The sequence below is a fragment of the Gavialis gangeticus genome, unplaced genomic scaffold (assembly GCF_001723915.1).
Source record: "Gavialis gangeticus isolate Ggan-Ray unplaced genomic scaffold, GavGan_comp1, whole genome shotgun sequence".
In the NCBI taxonomy this organism is placed as follows: domain Eukaryota; kingdom Metazoa; phylum Chordata; order Crocodylia; family Gavialidae; genus Gavialis; species Gavialis gangeticus.
The window spans coordinates 6,955,514-6,964,677 of NW_017728995.1; the positions used below are offsets into that span (position 1 = coordinate 6,955,514).

At 44.5% G+C, this 9,164-nt stretch overlaps 1 protein-coding gene across 8 annotated transcripts in view; it reads right to left on the bottom strand.

Moving 5' to 3' along the window:
• VEPH1 (ventricular zone expressed PH domain containing 1) overlaps nucleotides 1-9,164 on the bottom strand; it is a 248,560-nt gene that overhangs the window by 234,458 nt on the left and 4,938 nt on the right. For 6 of the 8 annotated variants that reach the window (XM_019503193.1, XM_019503197.1, XM_019503195.1 and 3 more), the window contains exon 1: nucleotides 6,571-6,683. The exons of the other annotated variants lie outside the window; for them this stretch is intronic. The gene's annotated coding sequence lies outside the window, so the exon portion shown is untranslated. Of the gene's footprint in view, nucleotides 1-6,570; nucleotides 6,684-9,164 lie in introns of those variants that run through there. 8 annotated transcript variants of the gene reach the window in all.

The following is a 9,164-nucleotide window of genomic DNA, read 5'->3' on the forward strand; positions in this document are numbered from 1 at the left end:
AGGGCCTGCCTTGCCCTGACCATGTGAGTGGCCCTCCTCTGGATCCTCTCGATGCTGTCCACATCTCTCCTGAAGTGCGGCGCCCAGAACTGGATGCAGTACTCCAACTGCAGCCTGACCAGTGCCGCATAAAGGGGGAGGATCTGACACTATAAAATCCCATTTGGGAGTTCGTAACAAAGTGCTCTGTTTTAAGAATAGCATAATTCCCAGCCCTGTCAGTCCTGTTTCAAGACACAGAACCTTTACAAAAAGGTAGCTCTAAGAGAGATTATCTTGTACTTGCTTGTGAAGATTTTAAGTGCCAAAACTAAAAACAAATAAACAAAATAATTCAGTTGAGTCAAACAATTCCTTTTCCAGTTTGGGCATTCTAAAAGGAAAAAGCCCCCAAACAATGGAAATTCAGAGTTAGGCTTTCTTTGATAGTATTCACAAGATAAGTACCCTATGCCTGGCCTGAAGTTCTAAAGGCTCTAGAGCAAGTGGAGCCAATAGAGGTGATGACAGCATAGTGAGTAGAAATAAGCAAAAGGCCCTTTGCTCAGTGTCAGCTGGAGAGAGAAACTTTGCAATGCTAAAAATATTTTGGCTGACAGCAGCCATAGAGAGAAAGGAATGAACCACACAGGGAATAAAGTACATTTCCAAACACTCATAACAAATATGCAGAACAGCAGCCTATTCTCAGTTTCCATTAGAATCACAAGAGGAAACTAAAATACACATCTCATGGATCCAGACCAAATTAAACGCATTCATTAGAAAGAAAGGTTATAAATTTGTACAGTCTTTTCTCATAAAACAAAGCAGAAGGTGCCAGTTCCTATTTTATAATAAGTCCTTTCATTTGAAAAAGTGACAACATTGTCCTCATTTCTATTTTCTATCCAGTCCTATTTTAAATGTAAAAAATTATGCAGCATCTAGCTCTTCCCTTAGGTGTTATTTTCAGTTTATAGATCACACTATAAACAAGTTTTGCTTGATATTCAGCCATTTTTTCCTTGCTTTCATAGTATTAGTCCTTGTTTTTCCTCATAAATCATGGTTCTGTCCATCTCTTTCAAATATTTTAGACTTAGGATATTCCATACCAACAGCCATCGCATAGTCAAGGTAAACTGACTTTGCTCTTTTAAGCTTTATCCACTAGAAAAGTCCTTCAGACTCTTCATCAGTTTTGCTGTTCTTCTCCAAACTCATTCCAGTTTGTCAACATTTTCTCAGCAATGCAGTGTTTAGAAATGAACACAATATTCCAAGTCAGAGCAAAGAACTGAGACCTGGACTACTACCTCTTACTCCATAAAGTAAAGCCTTTTTCTGAATCACAATACCATAAGTAAGCCTGCCTAGATGTTGATAAATGTATATACAAATGAAATTACCATATTTACTTGAATCTAAGATAAGGTTTTTTCCCACCCCAAACAACTGAGAGAAAATAAAAGGCTTGTCTTAACTTCAACTGCTGGCCTGGGACAGGCAGCAGCTCAGCTCCAGCTTTGGCCCTGGAGTAGGAGCCCAAGGCATAGTGGAGCCACTGCCTGCTCCAGACTGAGACAGTTGTGCAGCATGGGGCAAGGCTTGCTGCTAAGGAAACATGAGAGAAATCACGTGGTGCAGAAGGAAAAGAAGGGGAGAGGAGACCCACCTGTGCAACTCAGGGAGAGATTACACAGCCTGCCCCAGGCCTGTACCTGTGGCCCACTCCCAGCCTGCCCCCAACCTTACCTTCTGCTCCAGCTCCAACCCTGATCCAGTAGGTCCCTAATTATGGTTACTGCTTCATTCCAGTCACTAACAACTACCAGATTCTATAAAGTTATCATTACTGTAATATACTAGAAATGGCTTTGTGAACTCATACTAGCCCTTACTAACTGCTCAGAGTCTGCTCTCATTTGCATTTTATGATGGGGGCAAAAGCCCCAAGCCATGGGGCTCCAGCAGCAGCAGCCAAAGCCCTGAGCTGTAGGCAGCATCCCTGCATGCTGAGCTGGGGAAGCATGGCAGTGGCGGCAGGATCACCGCACCACAAGCAATGCCAGCAACCCCACCAGCAGCAGCCTAGCCCCCTGAGACCTGGGAATGGGACAGCAACCTGCAAGACATATCAACAACACTGCGGCATCCCTCACCATAGCCAGCAGGGGCCCAAAGACAGGCTGAAGAAAAAAAGCCGGTGTGGACATGATTTGTAAGTGCATACTGATTTACCAGCCGGGGCAGTGAGGCGGCGATAAAAGTCCTGTGCTCCAATCCGACAGGGGGGCTAGAAGGAAGTCCCTGGAGGGCCTAGGGCAGGCCGAAACTGGAGTGGAGAGCCGGAGAGTAACAGCTGGTGGCAGCCTCCATGTGTGAAGCTGCCCTCACGCACTGACTCGGTGGAGTCAGTGCACTTACCTGAAGAGGATACCTGGAAGCCCAGCTGTGGCAAGGGCTGAGAGGACAACAACAAACCTACAGGACAGGATGAGAGCAATGACTGGGAATGATTCTGTGTCCATGCAGACATCAAAGTAACAATGGGTTGGTGCTAGGTAGGGTGTAGGGGAGGTGGAGCCCCCAAATCCTCACACTGACAAGTGACCTTAGCAAGATACCACTGAGCTGGGAGTAACACCAATCCCAAGATTAAAAGTTCCATCAAACACATGGCAGGCAAGAAGCTTTGGCAGTCTGGGTTATTGGTGCCGGGGGCAAACTGTCGGCCCACGGGACCATGGTTGGCTCTGGGCAGCTAAAAAAGGCTAAGCAAGGAGCTTTGGACAGGCACGGCAAGTTACAAATTGGCACATTGCCCAGGAACAAGTAGGATAATGGAACCCTGGAGGCCGACACCAAAATATTGGTTAATATGATACCACAAGTAGAGCTGTTTGGACAAACACTACAAGCAGTGACTAAAGTACTTGAAGTCCAACAGCGACAGGCCCTTCAACAAAGTGAATGGTTTAGGCATAACTGGTCTGCCTTTAAAATGCATAAGATTTCGAAAGACGATGATGCTGAAGCATTCATAGACGCCTTTGAAAGGAATGCCATATAAACTGGATTGGTCCCTGTGGGCCAGGCAGTTAGGGCCACTACTGACTGGAAAGGCCCAAGCAGCATACAGGACCCTCCCCAGGGAAGAAGCGTATGCCTATGACAAAGTCAAGCAGGCAATTCTCCACCGGCTTGAATTAACCCCAGAGCACTAAAGGAGATTCTTTAGGGATAAACAAGGGAAAGATGAGAAGAAACAGATCCTGATGCAGCTGTTAAAAGATCTGCTGGACAAATGGGTCCCCCTAGCCACAGTAGGCACAGAGGTGCTCACAGGCCAACTGTTAGAACAGTTTATCCAAGAACTAGAGGAAGGGACGCAATTATGGGTAGAGCAACACCTACCTAAGTCAGCTGAAGAGGCCCAGAGAATCACCAAAGCCTATGCAGCATCAGAAGTGGAGACGGGGAAGGAAAGGCCTTATAAAAGTGAGAGGAGCCAGTACCATAGGGAGGAGGAACATTATTGAGGACCTTCAACACAGGCAGGCAAGGGAGTGCTATGCTATCGCTGTTGGCATAGAGAACATGTGGCCAGAGAGTGTCCTCAAAGACTGCATGACCAGTGGAGACCAGCAGGTGGCAACACAAGCCCCCAGAAAAGATGGGATAATAGCAAACCCATGGAAGAGATGGACTGTAGCTTTGGCAGGGGGAGTGAGGTTACAGTGTGGGACCGCCCCAAGTTACACCATGGATAGCAGGACAAGCTTTACGTGCCATGCTCGACCCTTATAAGATCCAGCCTGATACTAGAAAGTGCCATAACATGGTGCAAGCCCATTAGGATGAGGTGCATCCATGGCAAGGCTGAACAGTATTAGAGGGGATATGCGAGGGCTAGAATCGCCAATAGAGCAGGCCGGATGAAGGTGAGGTTCACCGCGGAGCTTGATGGGGAAATGAAGATGGGGAGAGATTGGCCCCCACTATATGATGTCCTAAATGAAGTAAAGCAAGCTGAATTGGAAAGGAAAGGATGGCCCCAAGTGGAAGGTTGGATAACAGAGGAGGAAGAATATAGCTTCTTTGAGGAAGAACAATTTATTAGCTTGGGAGGGGGGCCAACAGGCTCACACTTTTAGATCATGTAAGATGAAGAAGCAGAGTTCACAAAGCTCAGATAAGAAGTTGCCAGCATCAAAGGAAAAGTTGTGAGACCAGAGCTGCAAGTAAGTGACCCACATTTCGAGATTTGGGATGGGTTATTGTACCAGGTAAAGCAATTGGATAGGGGTGAGTGCGTCCAACAGCTATTGGTGCCCTGGGCATTCAGAAGGAAGGTGTGTCATATGGCCCAAGCAACACCCATAGGCGGACACTTTGGGAGAGAGAGAACTCTAGGCAAAATCGAGCGATGGTTCTTTTGGCTGGGCATGCAAGAAGAAGTAGCATACCAGTGCAGGTCCTGCAGGGAGTGTCAGTTGGAAGAGGAAAGACAGCCACAGAGGGCGTCCTTGCAGGTGATGCTTATCATTAACACCCCCTTTGACCAAGTCACCCTCGATATTGTGGGTGTACTCACCAAAAGTAGTGCAGGGCACCAGTACATACTTGTCTTAATTGATTATGCCACCCAATATCCAGAGGCAATAGCACTTAGAACAGCCATCACATGCCGGATCGCAGAAGAATTGTTAAAGTGGATCTCCCATTTCGGCATAGCCAGGGAAATCATTACCAACCAGGGTACAAATTTTATGTCAGAGGTGTTAAAGGCTGTATGCCACGTGCTGGGCATTAAGCATTTGCAAACATCAGTTTACCATCACCAGACAAATAGCTTGGTGGAGTGACTAAATGGCACAATTAAATGCATATTGTGACAAAGCATGCAGAAAGAGCCTAGGAAATGGGACCTGCTTCTTGTGCCACTAATGTTCGCTCTCACGGACACACCACAGACATCAACCCAGTTCACGCTTTTCAAATTGATATTTGGTCACAAGCCCCAAAGCCTACTGCAAGTAGCCAGGGAAGAGTGGGAAAGGCTGGGGCACAAGCATGTTGGGGCCCAACAATATAGGCAGGACATGATGGAATACCTCAAGCAAGCACAGCAGTTAGCGCAGGTGAATACGGAGAGGGCACAACAATGACAGAAAGTCAGTTATAACCAGAAGGCACGAGAGAGAGAGTTTCAGCCTGGAGTTAAGGCGTTGGTTCTTCTTCCCTCCTCTGCAAATAAATTATTAACCAAATGGCAAGAGCCATTTGAGATAAAAAGAAGGGCTGGAACTGTAGATTATGAAGTATATCACCCAGGGCACGTAAGGGGACACCAGATCTACTGTGTAAACCTACTGAAGGCCTGGAGGGAGCCTGAGGGATGGCCGTTAAGTTCCAAAGAGATACCTGAAGATCTAGGCCCCAAGGTAGGAGAAAGCACCCAGAGGGGCAGGATAGAGATAGGAGACAGCCTCACCGATCAACAACAAAAGGAGGTGGAGCGGATCATTGACAGATTTGGGGATGTATTCAGTGAGGTATCCGGAAGGCTAGGGGCATGGTGCACAAAATAAATATGCCAAAAGTGGTGGTTGTGAGAGAAAAGTGGAGGCCGATTCCCCACTACCTGCAAATGCATGTATATGAGGAAATACAGAAAATGTTTAGACAAAGGGTGATAGTAACCCAAAGCCCCTGGAGAAGTCCCATGGTGGTCATCCTGAAATCCGACGGGTCACTAAGGATCTGCGTGGATTTCAGGAGGCTCAACGTAGTAGCGTGTTTTGATGCGTTCCCCATGCCACACATAGAAGAACTACTGGAATGGACAGGTCAGGCAAAATATATCTCTACCCTGGATCTTTCCAAGGGCTACTGGCAGATCCCCATGGCTCATAAACAAGAGGAAGATATTCAGTAAAGTCTCTCTCCCAGACTGTTCATTCAGACTCAAGGCCCAGAAACTCATGTCACCTGGGATGTGCATAAGAGTGCAAGCTGCTATATAATATATAATAAAGGAACATTCTACAAATTAGCCACCGCTTCTTATTCAGTTCACTTACACATGTAATTCATGGTACAGGGTTGAATTATTATGTCAGTTACACTGATTTTATGCCATTTTTCAGAAACAAATTCTAAAATGTAAAAGACAGGTCAAAACTGATGCAGAACATGGAGGGCTTTCTAGGAAAAAAATCAGTTAAACATCTCTATTTATATAGCATTAATCCTACTTTAAGCCTACTTGCAAGTTTCTTTTATTTTGCTCAAAACTATTAGTATCAATACAGAGAATTTCACACTCTTCATTATTTACCACAAGACATTAATAGTTAACTTCTAGTAAAGCATGTCCAATTACATAATTCCAAATGAAAGTACAAAAGACTAGATTCTCCTGTCAGTTAAAATGATATAGAACATGAGTAACTGAATTGAAAGCAATGGAATTACTCTGGTAAAAGTCAAAGGAGAATCTGGCCCATCATATTCCTAGCCCGTATTTCTCATGTTTAAAGATGAAAATCCACAAAACCAGAAACACAAACTGATTTTTATTACCTGTGCGTGACTCCACAGCAACATTCTCAGTGAGGTTTACAGTTGCCGAGTTGTGTTTTTTGAAACTCAGACCTGATATGCTGTTTTGCTTTTTTTGCTACAACAGGCAACGTCCAAGGGCATAACAAGTGGAAAGTTATGGAATCTACTGTTAAGCAGTGAACCTGAAACTGCTAATTACAGTGCCAGGAGTAAGGAATTCAAGGAATGCAGACTAAAGCAGCCTAAAAAGTTACCATTGGCTTAATCAGGTGACTAGAATGAACTGAAATGCAGAGTGGCCTTATCTTTGAATGAAACACACTGTTTCTAGGACAAAATACAAAGCCTACTCAAGTTGAGTGCGGTTGTTTTCAATCAAGAAAACAGAACTCTCTGTGTTAGTGGAAAGTTATCCTTCCCTGGGAAAAATGTAAAAAGACCCAGCAAGCTCAAGCTTTTTGAAAGAGAGCGAGCCAAGTGAATGAAACTACTATAGAGAAGCTATTCTATCCCAGAGAATAAACATAGCCATTTTGTTATACTGCTCATGAATACAAAGCAGGGTCTGATGTTTGTTTGAGCTTTTATCACCAGTTTCATAAATGTCATCACAAAAATCTCTGCACATATGAGCTACAGAAATACCTGCATAACACAAGGCTCCTATACACGTGCAGAGAGCCTGCTCCAACACGCTGTAATTCCATGAAAGTTACCATGCTCCAGCAACCTCGTGTCACGTGTATCAGCATCCCCATGCTGACAAATGGCAGCAGGATGCTTGAAACTAAAGCTTGTTTGTAGTTCAAAGGGCCCTACCACCATTTTTCAGCATGGGGACACTGATAAACACGGTGCTCTGGGCAATTTTAATTAGCGCAGCTCTCGAAGCTGCACTAATTAAAGCACCCCCCACCCCCTCATACCTCATGGAGAACATGTACAAACACCCACAGTGCCTACTACCATGTTCATTTTCAGCACTTGCTTTTATCTGCTAAACAGAAATAGAAGCATAGTTTATCCAATATGCACCTGGATTTTAACTTCACAGGCCTGTATTTTGTAGGTAGAAGCATAAGTGTGTCTGAGCCAGAAATAAGGTGATCTGCTTTTCAAAAGATAAAATAAATGGGGTTGTGAATATCTTTATAGGGTTAAGATGGGCTCTTTAATTTATGGGAGGAAAAGCCTAACTAGAACTAGTGACTGGAAGCTGAAGTCAGAAAAAATCAGAATACAAATTAAGCAGAAATTTTTTGAATGATTTACCAAAGGCAAACAGTGGATTCTGCATCTCTGAAGTCTTCAGGCCAAGAAGGGCTGCCTTTCAGAAGACATTCTTTAGCCAAACACAAGTTATTTAGGTCAACACAGGGGGAACTTTGTGAAACTGAATGGCCTATGCTAGGTAGGAGGTCAGACTAGGGTGCAGCCGGAAGTGACAATTTTTGTCCGACCTGGCCACAGAAAGCAGTTTATAGCTGTGACAAGTGCATGGCTACTGACAGCTTAAAAATGGCAGATCGGGTGAGAAAGTCTGACCCCTCATTGCAAGAGGTATAGGATAAAGAAATTTCAAAACATAGTGTCTTTTGTAACCTGTGTCTGCAGAGCTCCCAGCCTGTCACTGTTTTCGGAATGGGAGGAGGGAAAGGGAGTGGAGGAAGTTCAGTTTGGGGTTTGATCAGCACCCCCCTCCCCAAGGGATGGTTGGGTGAATTGGAGCCCCACCTCCAAGTGGGGGAAGGCTCCAATCCACCCACCCCACCCTTCAGCACTGGCTGGGGAGCCCCCAAAACAAGCTCCCTCTGCTGCCTTTCCCCCTCCCGTTCAGAAAACAGCAAGCAGGGGCAGAGACCCCTAACTGTTCCTATAGGAACCTTGCTGCAGGCTCCCAGCCCCCCAGTTAGATTTCCCTCCCCCTGGAACCAACAGTGAACTTCTGTTTGGTCTGGAGTAATGTTGTAACTCAAAACGCTTTGCAGAAATCATTCTGAGTTACAGCTGGGAGCTGCATTTCTGTCTACACAATGTTCTCTTCTTGCCTTCAACCCTGAATCCATGAAATCCTGGTACCATTGAAATCAACAGCAAACTTCCATGGACTTCAGTAGGACCCTAAGTACCTTCAGAAGTACTTTAATTTTCAGTAAAGTAAGAAGTATTGTTTGTTTTAATTTAATAAAAAAACTTTGTAGTTGTCTGTGGAAAATAAATATCAAAGTAAACCAAACTAATTCAAAGACCTGCTTCTAATTTTACTATCCATTTTTATGTATTTTAGGACCTGTATTTTGTGTATTTTTAGAACCCTTTTTATAAAAGATGCACTTAAAGGATGAGTTTCTTGCTAGATGGAGGCCAACATTCTTAGCAGTGCACCTTATCAGAGGCAATCAGAATAAAACCTAGCCTGACAGGTTTCAGGACTCAATGGAAAACTTACCTGTTTGCAAAAGAATTCCTCCAATAATAGAAGGGAAACAATAAAAATTCCAAAGATAAAGGTGACTGGCTAAAGTGTGTTAAAAAGCTGGCAGAACTCTGGAACAGCAATACACAACTGGTCCTAATATTTCATAGATTTCATAGACATTAGGGCTGGAAGG